Consider the following 14,834-nt stretch of genomic DNA (forward strand, 5'->3'; position numbering starts at 1 on the left):
AGACCAGCTAGATCTACTGTCTCTATTATAATATGACAGACCAGAGAGATCAACTGTCTGTATTATAATATGACAGACCAGCTCGATCTACTGTCTCTATTATAATGTGACAGACCAGCTAGATCTACTATCTCTATTCTATTATGACAGACCAGCTAGATCTACTGTCCCCATTATAATATGACAGACCAGCTAGATCTACTGTCTCTATTATAATATGACAGACCAGCTAGATCTACTGTCTCATATTATGACAGAACAGCTAGATCTACTGTCTCCATTATAATATGACAGACCAGCTAGATCTACTGTCTCATATTATGACAGAACAGCTAGATCTACTATCTCTATTATAATATGACAGACCAGCAAAATCTACTGTCTCTATTATTTTATGACAGACCAGCAAAATCTACTGTCTCTATTAGATTATGACAGACCAGGTAGATCTACTGTCTCTATTATATTATGACAGACCAGCTAGATCTACTGTCTCTATTAGATTATGACAGACCAGGTAGATCTACAGTCTCTATTATAATATGAAAGACCAGCGAGATCTACTGTCTCATATTATGACAGAACAGCTAGATCTACTGTGTCTATTCTATTATGACAGACCAGCTAGATCTACTGTCTCTATTATTTTATGACAGACCAGGTAGATCTACTGTCTCTATTCTATTATGACAGACCAGCGAGATCTACTGTCTCTATTATAATATGACAGACCAGCAAAATCTACTGTCTCTATTAGATTATGACAGACCAGGTAGATCTACTGTCTCTATTATAATATGACAGACCAGCAAAATCTACTGCCTCTTATAATATGACAGACCAGCTAGATCTACAGTCTCTATTAGATTATGACAGACCAGGTAGATCTACAGTCTCTATTATAATATGAAAGACCAGCGAGATCTACTGTCTCATATTATGACAGACCAGCTAGATCTCCTGTGTCCATTATAATATGATAGACCAGCTAGATCTACTGTCTCTATTATATTATGACAGACCAGCTAGATATACTGTCTCATATTATGACAGAACAGCTAGATCTACTGTCTCTATTATATTATGACAGACCAGGTAGATCTACTGGTTCTATTATAACATGAAAGAACAGCTCAATCTACTGTCTCTATTATTTTATGACAGATCAGCTAGATCTACTGTCTCTCTCATATTATGACAGACCAGCTCAATCTACTGTCTCTATTATTTTATGACAGACCAGGTAGATCTACTGTCTCTGCTATATTATGACAGACCAGCTAGATCTACTGCCTCTATTATAATTTGACAGACCAGCTAGATCTACTGTCTCTATTATTTTATGACAGACCAGGTAGATCTACTGTCTCTATTCTATTATGACAGACCAGCGAGATCTACTGTCTCTATTATAATATGACAGACCAGCAAAATCTACTGTCTCTATTAGATTATGACAGACCAGGTAGATCTACTGTCTCTATTATATTATGACAGACCAGCGACATCTACTGTGTCCATTATAATATGATAGACCAGCTAAATCTACTGTCTCTATTATATTATGACAGACCAGCTAGATCTACTGTCTCTATTATAATATGACAGACCAGAGAGATCAACTGTCTGTATTATAATATGACAGACCAGCTCGATCTACTGTCTCTATTATAATGTGACAGACCAGCTAGATCTACTATCTCTATTCTATTATGACAGACCAGCTAGATCTACTGTCCCCATTATAATATGACAGACCAGCTAGATCTACTGTCTCTATTATAATATGACAGACCAGCTAGATCTACTGTCTCATATTATGACAGAACAGCTAGATCTACTGTCTCCATTATAATATGACAGACCAGCTCGATCTACTGTCTCTATTCTATTATGACAGACCAGCGAGATCTACTGTCTCTATTATAATATGACAGACCAGCAAAATCTACTGTGTCTATTAGATTATGACAGACCAGGTAGATCTACAGTCTCTATTATAATATGAAAGACCAGCGAGATCTACTGTCTCATATTATGACAGAACAGCTAGATCTACTGTGTCTATTCTATTATGACAGACCAGCGAGATCTACTGTCTCTATTATTTTATGACAGACCAGGTAGATCTACTGTCTCTGCTATATTATGACAGACCAGCTAGATCTACTGCCTCTATTATAATTTGACAGACCAGCTAGATCTACTGTCTCTATTATTTTATGACAGACCAGGTAGATCTACTGTCTCTATTATTTTATGACAGACCAGGTAGATCTACTGTCTCTATTCTATTATGACAGACCAGCGAGATCTACTGTCTCTATTATAATATGACAGACCAGCAAAATCTACTGTCTCTATTAGATTATGACAGACCAGGTAGATCTACTGTCTCTATTATATTATGACAGACCAGCGACATCTACTGTGTCCATTATAATATGATAGTCCAGCTAAATCTACTGTTTCTATTATATTATGACAGACCAGCTAGATCTACTGTCTCTATTATAATATGACAGACCAGAGAGATCAACTGTCTGTATTATAATATGACAGACCAGCTCGATCTACTGTCTCTATTATAATGTGACAGACCAGCTAGATCTTCTATCTCTATTCTATTATGACAGACCAGCTAGATCTACTGTCCCCATTATAATATGACAGACCAGCTAGATCTACTGTCTCTATTATAATATGACAGACCAGCTAGATCTACTGTCTCATATTATGACAGAACAGCTAGATCTACTGTCTCCATTATAATATGACAGACCAGCTTGATCTACTGTCTCTATTCTATTATGACAGACCAGCGAGATCTACTGTCTCTATTATAATATGACAGACCAGCAAAATCTACTGTCTCTATTAGATTATGACAGACCAGGTAGATCTACTGTCTCTCTATTATAATATGAAAGACCAGCGAGATCTACTGTCTCATATTATGACAGAACAGCTAGATCTACTGTCTCTATTCTATTATGACAGACCAGCGAGATCTACTGTCTCTATTATAATATGACAGACCAGCAAAATCTACTGTCTCTATTAGATTATGACAGACCAGGTAGATCTACAGTCTCTATTATAATATGAAAGACCAGCGAGATCTACTGTCTCATATTATGACAGACCAGGTAGATCTACTGTCTCTATTCTATTATGACAGACCAGCGAGATCTACTGTCTCTAAGGTGAATGCACCAATTTGTAAGTCGCTCTGGATAAGAGCGTCTGCTAAATCAAATCAAATCAAATCAAATCAAATTTATTTATATAGCCCTTCGTACATCAGCTGATATCTCAAAGTGCTGTACAGAAACCCAGCCTAAAACCCCAAACAGCAAACAATGCATGTGTAAAAGCACGGTGGCTAGGAAAACTCCCTAGAAAGGCCAAAACCTAGGAAGAAACCTAGAGAGGAACCGGGCTATGTGGGGTGGCCAGTCCTCTTCTGGCTGTGCCGGGTAGAGATTATAACAGAACATGACCAAGATGTTCAAATGTTCATAAATGACCAGCATGGTCGAATAATAATAAGGCAGAACAGTTGAAACTGGAGCAGCAGCACAGTCAGGTGGACTGGGGACAGCAAGGAGCCTTCATGTCAGGTAGTCCTGGGGCACGGTCCTAGGGCTCAGGTCAGTTGAAACTGGAGCAGGAGCATGGCCAGGTGGACTGGGGACAGCAAGGAGTCATCATGTCAGGTAGTCCTGGGGCATGGTCCTAGGGCTCAGGTCCTCCGAGAGAGAGAAAGAAAGAGAGAAGGAGAGAATTAGAGAACGCACACTTAGATTCACACAGGACACCGAATAGGACAGGAGAAGTACTCCAGATATAACAAACTGACCCTAGCCCCCGACACATAAACTACTGCAGCATAAATACTGGAGGCTGAGACAGGAGGGGTCAGGAGACACTGTGGCCCCATCCGAGGACACCCCGGACAGGGCCAAACAGGAAGGATATAACCCCACCCACTTTGCCAAAGCACATCCCCCACACCACTAGAGGGATATCTTCAACCACCAACTTACCATCCTGAGACAAGGCCGAGTATAGCCCACAAAGATCTCCGCCACGGTACAACCCAAGGGGGGCAACCCAGACAGGCCGACCACAACAGTGAATCAACCCACCCAGGTGACGCACCCCCCCAGGGACGGCACGAGAGAGCCCCAGCAAGCCAGTGACTCAGCCCCGTAACAGGGTTAGAGGCAGAGAATCCCAGTGGAAAGAGGGGAACCGGCCAGGCAGAGACAGCAAGGGCGGTTCGTTGCTCCAGAGCCTTTCCGTTCACCTTCCCACTCCTGGGCCAGACTACACTCAATCATATGACCCACTGAAGAGATGAGTCTTCAGTAAAGACTTAAAGGTTGAGACCGAGTTTGCGTCTCTGACATGGGTAGGCAGACCGTTCCATAAAAATGGAGCTCTATAGGAGAAAGCCCTGCCTCCAGCTGTTTGCTTAGAAATTCTAGGGACAATTAGGAGGCCTCGTCTTGTGACCGTAGCGTACGTGTAGGTATGTACGGCAGGACCAAATCAGAGAGGTAGGTAGGAGCAAGCCCATGTAATGCTTTGTAGGTTAGCAGTAAAACCTTGAAATCAGCCCTTGCTTTGACAGGAAGCCAGTGTAGAGAGGCTAGCACTGGAGTAATATGATCAAATTTTTTGGTTCTAGTCAGGATTCTAGCAGCCGTATTTAGCACTAACTGAAGTTTATTTAGTGCTTTATCCGGGTAGCCGGAAAATAGAGCATTGCAGTAGTCTAACCTAGAAGTGACAAAAGCATGGATTAATTTTTCTGCATCATTTTTGGACAGAAAGTTTCTGATTTTTGCAATGTTACGTAGATGGAAAAAAGCTGTCCTCGAAATGGTCTTGATATGTTCTTCAAAAGAGAGATCAGGGTCCAGAGTAACGCCGAGGTCCTTCACAGTTTTATTTGAGACGACTGTACAACCATTAAGATTAATTGTCAGATTCAACAGAAGATCTCTTTGTTTCTTGGGACCTAGAACAAGCATCTCTGTTTTGTCCGAGTTTAATAGTAGAAAGTTTGCAGCCATCCACTTCCTTATGTCTGAAACACATGCTTCTAGCGAGGGCAATTTTGGGGCTTCACCATGTTTCATTGAAATGTACAGCTGTGTGTCATCCGCATAGCAGTGAAAGTTTACATTATGTTTTCGAATAACATCCCCAAGAGGTAAAATATATAGTGAAAACAATAGTGGTCCTAAAACAGAACCTTGAGGAACACCGAAATGTACAGTTGATTTGTCAGAGGACAAACCATTCACAGAGACAAACTGATATCTTTCCGACAGATAAGATCTAAACCAGGCCAGAACTTGTCCGTGTAGACCAATTTGGGTTTCCAATCTCTCCAAAAGAATGTGGTGATCGATGGTATCAAAAGCAGCACTAAGGTCTAGGAGCACGAGGACAGATGCAGAGCCTCGGTCCGATGCCATTAAAATGTCATTTACCACCTTCACAAGTGCCGTCTCAGTGCTATGATGGGGTCTAAAACCAGACTGAAGCATTTCGTATACATTGTTTGTCTTCAGGAAGGCAGTGAGTTGCTGCGCAACAGCCTCTCTAAAATCTTTGAGAGGAATGGAAGATTCGATATAGGCCGATAGTTTTTTATATTTTCTGGGTCAAGGTTTGGCTTTTTCAAGAGAGGCTTTATTACTGCCACTTTTAGTGAGTTTGGTACACATCCAGTGGATAGAGAGCCGTTTATTATGTTCAACATAGGAGGGCCAAGCACAGGAAGCAGCTCTTTCAGTAGTTTAGTTGGAATAGGGTCCAGTATACAGCTTGAAGGTTTAGAGGCCATGATTATTTTCATCATTGTGTCAAGAGATATAGTACTAAAACACTTGAGCGTCTCTCTTGATCCTAGGTCCTGGCAGAGTTGTGCAGACTCAGGACAACTGAGGTTTGGAGGAATACGCAGGTTTAAAGAGGAGTCCGTAATTTGCTTTCTAATAATCATAATCTTTTCCTCAAAGAAGTTCATGAATTTATCACTGCTAAAGTGAAAGTCATCCTCTCTTGGGGAATGCTGCTTTTTAGTTAGCTTTGCCACAGTATCAAAAAGGAATTTCGGATTGTTCTTATTTTCCTCAATTAAGTTAGAAAAATAGGACGATCGAGCAGCAGTAAGGGCTCTTCGGTACTGCACGGTACCGTCCTTCCAAGCTAGTCGGAAGACTTCCAGTTTGGTGTGGCGCCATTTCCGTTCCAATTTTCTGGAAGCTTGCTTCAGAGCTCGGGTATTTTCTGTGTACCAGGGAGCTAGTTTCTTATGAGACATTTTTTTAGTTTTTAGGGTGCAACTGCATCTAGGTATTGCGCAAGGTTAAATTGAGATCCTCAGTTAGGTGGTTAACGGATTTTTGTCCTCTGGCGTCCTTGGGTAGGCAGAGGGAGTCTGGAAGGGCATCAAGGAATCTTTGTGTTGTCTGTGAATTTATAGCACGACTTTTGATGTTCCTTGGTTGGGGTCTGAGCAGATTATTTGTTGCAATTGCAAACGTAATAAAATGGTGGTCCGATAGTCCAGGATTATGAGGAAAACATTAAGATCCACAACATTTATTCCATGGGACAAAACTAGGTCCAGCGTATGACTGTGACAGTGAGTGGGTCCAGAGACATGTTGGACAAAACCCACTGAGTCGATGATGGCTCCAAAAGCCTTTTGGAGTGGGTCTGTGGACTTTTCCATGTGAATATTAAAGTCACCAAAGATTAGAATATTATCTGCAATGACTACAAGGTCTGATAGGAATTCAGGGAACTCAGTGAGAAACGCTGTATATGGCCCAGGAGGCCTGTAAACAGTAGCTATAAAAAGTGATTGAGTAGGCTGCATAGATTTCATGACTAGAAGCTCAAAAGACGAAAACGTCATTTTTTTTTTGTAAATTGAAATTTGCTATCGTAAATGTTAGCAACACCTCCGCCTTTGCGGGATGCACGGGGGATATGGTCACTAGTGTAGCCAGGAGGTGAGGCCTCATTTAACACAGTAAATTCATCAGGCTTAAGCCATGTTTCAGTCAGGCCAATCACATCAAGATTATGATCAGTGATTAGTTCATTGACTATAATTGCCTTTGAAGTAAGGGATCTAACATTAAGTAGCCCTATTTTGAGATGTGAGGTATCATGATCTCTTTCAGTAATGACAGGAATGGAGGTGGTCTTTATCCTAGTGAGATTGCTAAGGCGAACACCGCCATGTTTAGTTTTGCCCAACCTAGGTCGAGGCACAGACACGGTCTCAATGGTGATAGCTGAGCTGACTACACTGACTATGCTAGTGGCAGACTCCACTATGCTGGCAGGCTGGCTAATAGCCTGCTGCCTGGCCTGCACCCTATTTCATTGTGGAGCTAGAGGAGTTAGAGCCCTGTCTATGTTGGCAGATAAGATGAGAGCACCCCTCCAGCTAGGATGGAGTCCGTCACTCCTCAGCAGGTCAGGCTTGGTCCTGTTTGTGGGTGAGTCCCAGAAAGAGGGCCAATTATCTACAAATTCTATCTTTTGGGAGGGGCAGAAAACAGTTTTCAACCAGCGATTGAGTTGTGAGACTCTGCTGTAGAGCTCATCACTCCCCTAACTGGGAGGGGGCCAGAGACAATTACTCGATGCCGACACATCTTTCTAGCTGATATGCACGCAGAAGCTATGTTGCGCTTGGTGATCTCTGACTGTTTCATCCTAACATCGTTGGTGCCGACGTGGATAACAATATCTCTATACTCTCTACACTCGCCAGTTTTAGCTTTAGCCAGCACCATCTTCAGATTAGCCTTAACGTCGGTAGCCCTGCCCCGGGTAAACAGTGTATGATCGCTGGATGATTCGCTTTAAGTCTAATACTGCGGGTAATGGAGTCGCCAATGACTAGAGTTTATAAATGACTTAAATGTAAATGTAAAATGAAAGACCAGCGAGATCTACTGTCTCATATTATGACAGAACAGCGAGATCAACTGTCTGTATTATAATATGACAGACCAGCTCGATCTACTGTCTCTATTCCATTATGACAGACCAGCGAGATCTACTGTCTCTATTATAATATGACAGACCAGCTAAATCTACTGTCTCTATTAGATTATGACAGACCAGGTAGATATACTGTCTCTATTCTATTATGACAGACCAGCGAGATCTACAGTCTCTATTATAATATGAAAGACCAGCGAGATCTACTGTCTCATATTATGACAGAACAGCTAGATCTACTGTGTCTATTCTATTATGACAGACCAGCTAGATGTACTGTCTCTATTATAATATGACAGACCAGCTAGATCTACTGTCTCTATTATAATATGACAGACCAGCTAGATCTACTGTCTCCATTATAATATTACAGACCAGCTAGATCTACTGTCTCTATTATGTTATGACAGACCAGCGACATCTACTGTCTCTATTATAATATGATAGACCAGCTAGATCTACTGTCTCTATTATATTATGACAGACCAGCTAGATCTACTGTCTCTATTATAATATGACAGACCAGCTAGATCTACTGTTTCTATTATAACATGAAAGACCAGCTTGATCTACTGTCTCTATTATATTATGACAGACCAGCTAGATCTACAGTTTCTATTATAACATGAAAGACCAGCTCGATCTACTGTCTCTATTATTTTATGACAGATCAGCTAGATCTACTGTCTCTGCTATATTATGACAGACCAGCTAGATCTACTGTCTCTATTATAATTTGACAGACCAGCTAGATATACTGTCTCTATTATATTATGACAGACCAGCTAGATCTACTGTCTCTATTATAATATGACAGACCAGCTAGATCAACTGTCTCTATTATTCTATGACAGACCAGGTAGATCTACTGTATCTATTATATTATGACAGACCAGGTAGATCTACTGTCTCTATTATAATATGAAAGACCAGCTAGATCTACTGTCTCATATTATGACAGAACAGCTAGATCTACTGTCTCTATTCTATTATGACAGACCAGCTAGATGTACTGTCTCCATTATAATATGACAGACCAGCTAGATCTACTGTCTCTATTATATTATGACAGACCAGCGACATCTACTGTGTCCATTATAATATGATAGACCAGCTAAATCTACTGTCTCTATTATATTATGACAGACCAGCTAGATCTACTGTCTCTATTATAATATGACAGACCAGCGAGATCAACTGTCTGTATTATAATATGACAGACCAGCTCGATCTACTGTCTCTATTATAATGTGACAGACCAGCTAGATCTACTATCTCTATTCTATTATGACAGACCAGCTAGATCTACTGTCTCATATTATGACAGAACAGCTAGATCTACTGTCTCCATTATAATATGACAGACCAGCTAAATCTACTGTCTCTATTATAATGTGACAGACCAAATAGATCTACTATCTCTATTCTATTATGACAGACCAGCTAGATCTACTGTCCCCATTATAATATGACAGACCAGCTAGATCTACTGTCTCTATTATAATATGACAGACCAGCTAGATCTACTGTCTCATATTATGACAGAACAGCTAGATCTACTGTCTCCATTATAATATGACAGACCAGCTCGATCTACTGTCTCTATTATATTATTACAGACCAGCGAGATCTACTGTCTCTATTATAATATTACAGACCAGCAAAATCTACTGTCTCTATTAGATTATGACAGACCAGGTATATCTACAGTCTCTATTATAATATGAAAGACCAGCGAGATCTACTGTCTCATATTATGACAGAACAGCTAGATCTACTGTGTCTATTCTATTATGACAGACCAGCTAGATGTACTGTCTCTATTATAATATGACAGACCAGCTAGATCTACTGTCTCTATTATAATATGACAGACCAGCTAGATCTACTGTCTCCTTTATAATATTACAGACCAGCTAGATCTACTGTCTCTATTATATTATGACAGACCAGCGACATCTACTGTCTCTATTATAATATGACAGACCAGCTAGATCTACAGTCTCTATTATATTATGACAGACCAGCTAGATCTACTGTGTCCATTATAATATGATAGACCAGCTAGATCTACTGTCTCTATTATATTATGACAGACCAGCTAGATCTACTGTCTCTATTATAATATGACAGACCAGCTAGATCAACTGTCTCTATTATTCTATGACAGACCAGGTAGATCTACTGTATCTATTATATTATGACAGACCAGGTAGATCTACTGTCTCTATTATAATATGAAAGACCAGCTAGATCTACTGTCTCATATTATGACAGAACAGCTAGATCTACTGTCTCTATTCTATTATGACAGACCAGCTAGATGTACTGTCTCTATTATAATATGACAGACCAGCTAGATCTACTGTCTCCATTATAATATGACAGACCAGCTAGATCTACTGTCTCTATTATATTATGACAGACCAGCGACATCTACTGTGTCCATTATAATATGATAGACCAGCTAAATCTACTGTCTCTATTATATTATGACAGACCAGCTAGATCTACTGTCTCTATTATAATATGACAGACCAGCGAGATCAACTGTCTGTATTATAATATGACAGACCAGCTCGATCTACTGTCTCTATTATAATGTGACAGACCAGCTAGATCTACTATCTCTATTCTATTATGACAGACCAGCTAGATCTACTGTCCCCATTATAATATGACAGACCAGCTAGATCTACTGTCTCTATTATAATATGACAGACCAGCTAGATCTACTGTCTCATATTATGACAGCACAGCTAGATCTACTGTCTCCATTATAATATGACAGTCCAGCTTGATCTACTGTCTCTATTCTATTATTACAGACCAGCGAGATCTACTGTCTCTATTATAATATTACAGACCAGCAAAATCTACTGTCTCTATTAGATTATGACAGACCAGGTAGATCTACAGTCTCTATTATAATATGAAAGACCAGCGAGATCTACTGTCTCATATTATGACAGAACAGCTAGATCTACTGTGTCTATTCTATTATGACAGACCAGCTAGATGTACTGTCTCTATTATAATATGACAGACCAGCTAGATCTACTGTCTCTATTATAATATGACAGACCAGCTAGATCTACTGTCTCCTTTATAATATTACAGACCAGCTAGATCTACTGTCTCTATTATATTATGACAGACCAGCGACATCTACTGTCTCTATTATAATATGACAGACCAGCTAGATCTACAGTCTCTATTATATTATGACAGACCAGCTAGATCTACTGTGTCCATTATAATATGATAGACCAGCTAGATCTACTGTCTCTATTATATTATGACAGACCAGCTAGATCTACTGTCTCTATTAGATTATGACAGACCAGGTAGATCTACTGTCTCTATTATATTATGACAGACCAGCTAGATCTACTGTTTCTATTATAACATGAAAGACCAGCTCAATCTACTGTCTCTATTATTTTATGACAGATCAGCTAGATCTACTGTCTCATATTATGACAGCACAGCTAGATCTACTGTCTCCATTATAATATGACAGACCAGCTAGATCTACTGTGTCCATTATAATATGATAGACCAGCTAGATCTACTGTCTCTATTATATTATGACAGACCAGCTAGATCTACTGTCTCTATTAGATTATGACAGACCAGGTAGATCTACTGTCTCTATTCTATTATGACAGACCAGCTAGATCTACTGTCCCCATTATAATATGACAGACCAGCTAGATCTACTGTCTCTATTATAATATGACAGACCAGCTAGATCTACTGTCTCATATTATGACAGCACAGCTAGATCTACTGTCTCCATTATAATATGACAGACCAGCTCGATCTACTGTCTCTATTCTATTATTACAGACCAGCGAGATCTATTGTCTCTATTATAATATTACAGACCAGCAAAATCTACTGTCTCTATTAGATTATGACAGACCAGGTAGATCTACAGTCTCTATTATAATATGAAAGACCAGCGAGATCTACTGTCTCATATTATGACAGAACAGCTAGATCTACTGTGTCTATTCTATTATGACAGACCAGCTAGATGTACTGTCTCTATTATAATATGACAGACCAGCTAGATCTACTGTCTCTATTATAATATGACAGACCAGCTATATCTACTGTCTCCTTTATAATATTACAGACCAGCTAGATCTACTGTCTCTATTATATTATGACAGACCAGCGACATCTACTGTGTCCATTATAATATGATAGACCAGCTAAATCTACTGTCTCTATTATATTATGACAGACCAGCTAGATCTACTGTCTCTATTATAATATGACAGACCAGGGAGATCAACTGTCTGTATTATAATATGACAGACCAGCTCGATTTACTGTCTCTATTATAATGTGACAGACCAGCTAGATCTACTATCTCTATTCTATAATGCCAGACCAGCTAGATCTACTGTCCCCATTATAATATGACAGACCAGCTAGATCTACTATCTCTATTCTATTATGACAGACCAGCTAGATCTACTGTCTCATATTATGACAGAACAGCTAGATCTACTGTCTCTATTCTATTATGACAGACCAGCTAGATGTACTGTCTCTATTATAATATGACAGACCAGCTAGATCTACTGTCTCTATTATAATATGACAGACCAGCTATATCTACTGTCTCCATTATAATATGACACACCAGCTCGATCTACTGTCTCTATTATATTATGACAAACCAGCGACATCTACTGTCTCTATTATAATATGACAGACCAGCTAGATCTACAGTCTCTATTATATTATGACAGACCAGCTGGATCTACTGTCTCTACTATATTATGACAGACCAGCAAGATCTACTGTCTCTATTATAATTTGAAAGACCAGCGAGATCTACTGTCTCATATTATGACAGAACAGCTAGATCTACTGTCTCTATTCTATTATGACAGACCAGCTAGATGTACTGTCTCTATTATAATATGACAGACCAGCTAGATATACAGTCTCATATTATGACAGAACAGCTAGATCTACTGTCTCTATTATATTATGACAGACCAGGTAGATCTACTGTTTCTATTATAACATGAAAGAACAGCTCGATCTACTGTCTCTATTATTTTATGACAGATCAGCTAGATCTACTGTCTCTATCATATTATGACAGACCAGCTCGATCTACTCTCTATTATTTTATGACAGACCAGGTAGATCTACTGTCTCTGCTATATTATGACAGACCAGCTAGATCTACTGTCTCTATTATAATTTGACAGACCAGATAGATATACTGTCTATATTATATTATGACAGACCAGCTAGATCTACTCTTTCTATTATAACATGAAAGACCAGCTCGATCTACTGTCTCTATTATTTCATGACAGATCAGCTAGATCTACTGTCTCTATCATATTATGACAGACCAGCTCGATCTACTGTCTCTATTATATTATGACAGACCGGCGACATCTACTGTCTCTATTATATTATGACAGACCAGGTAGATCTACTGTTTCTATTATAACATGAAAGAACAGCTCAATCTACTGTCTCTATTATTTTATGACAGATCAGCTAGATCTACTGTCTCTATTATTTTATGACAGACCAGCTAGATCTACTGTCTCTATTATAATATGACAGACCAGCTCGATCAACTGTCTGTTTTATAATATGACATACCAGCTCGATCAACTGTCTGTTTTATAATATGACATACCAGCTAGATCTAATGTCTCTATTATAATGTGACAGACCAGCTAGATCTACTGTCTCTATTCTATTATGACAGACCAGCTAGATCTACTGTCCCCATTATAATATGACAGACCAGCTAGATATACTGTCTCATATTATGACAGACCAGGTAGATCTACTGTTTCTATTATAACATGAAAGAACAGCTCAATCTACTGTCTCTATTATTTTATGACAGATCAGCTAGATCTACTGTCTCTATCATATTATGACAGACCAGCTCGATCTACTGTCTCTATTATTTTATGACAGACCAGGTAGATCTACTGTCTCTGCTATATTATGACAGACCAGCTAGATCTACTGCCTCTATTATAATTTGACAGACCAGCTAGATATACTGTCTCTATTATATTATGACAGACCAGCTAGATCTACTGTCTCTATCATATTATGACAGACCGGCTAGATCTACTGTCTCTATTATTCTATGACACACCAGGTAGATCTACTGTGTCTATTATTATATTATTACAGACCAGCGAGATCTACTGTCTCTATTATAATATGACAGACCAGCAAAATCTACTGTCTCTATTAGATTATGACAGACCAGGTAGATCTACTGTCTCTATTATAACATGATAGACCAGCTAGATCTACTGTCTCTATTATATTATGACAGACCAGCTAGATCTACTGTTTCTATTATAACATGAAAGACCAGCTAGATCTACTGTCTCTATTATAATATGACAGACCAGCTAGATCTACTGTCTCCATTATAACATGATAGACCAGCTAGATCTACTGTCTCTATTATTTTATGACAGACCAGCTAGATCTACTGTCTCTATTATAATATGACAGACCAGCTAGATCAACTGTCTGTATTATAATATGACAGACCAGCTAGATCTAATGTCTCTATTATAATGTGACAGACCAGCTAGATCTACTGTCTCTATTCTATTATGACAGACCAGCTAGATCTACTGTCCCCATTATAATATGACAGACCAGCTAGATCTACTGTCTCTATTATAATATGACAGACCAGCTAGATATACTGTCTCATATTATGACAGAACAGCTAGATCTACTGTCTCTATTATAATATGACA

The sequence above is a fragment of the Oncorhynchus keta genome, unplaced genomic scaffold, assembly GCF_023373465.1.
Source record: "Oncorhynchus keta strain PuntledgeMale-10-30-2019 unplaced genomic scaffold, Oket_V2 Un_contig_11242_pilon_pilon, whole genome shotgun sequence".
Taxonomy (NCBI): domain Eukaryota; kingdom Metazoa; phylum Chordata; class Actinopteri; order Salmoniformes; family Salmonidae; genus Oncorhynchus; species Oncorhynchus keta.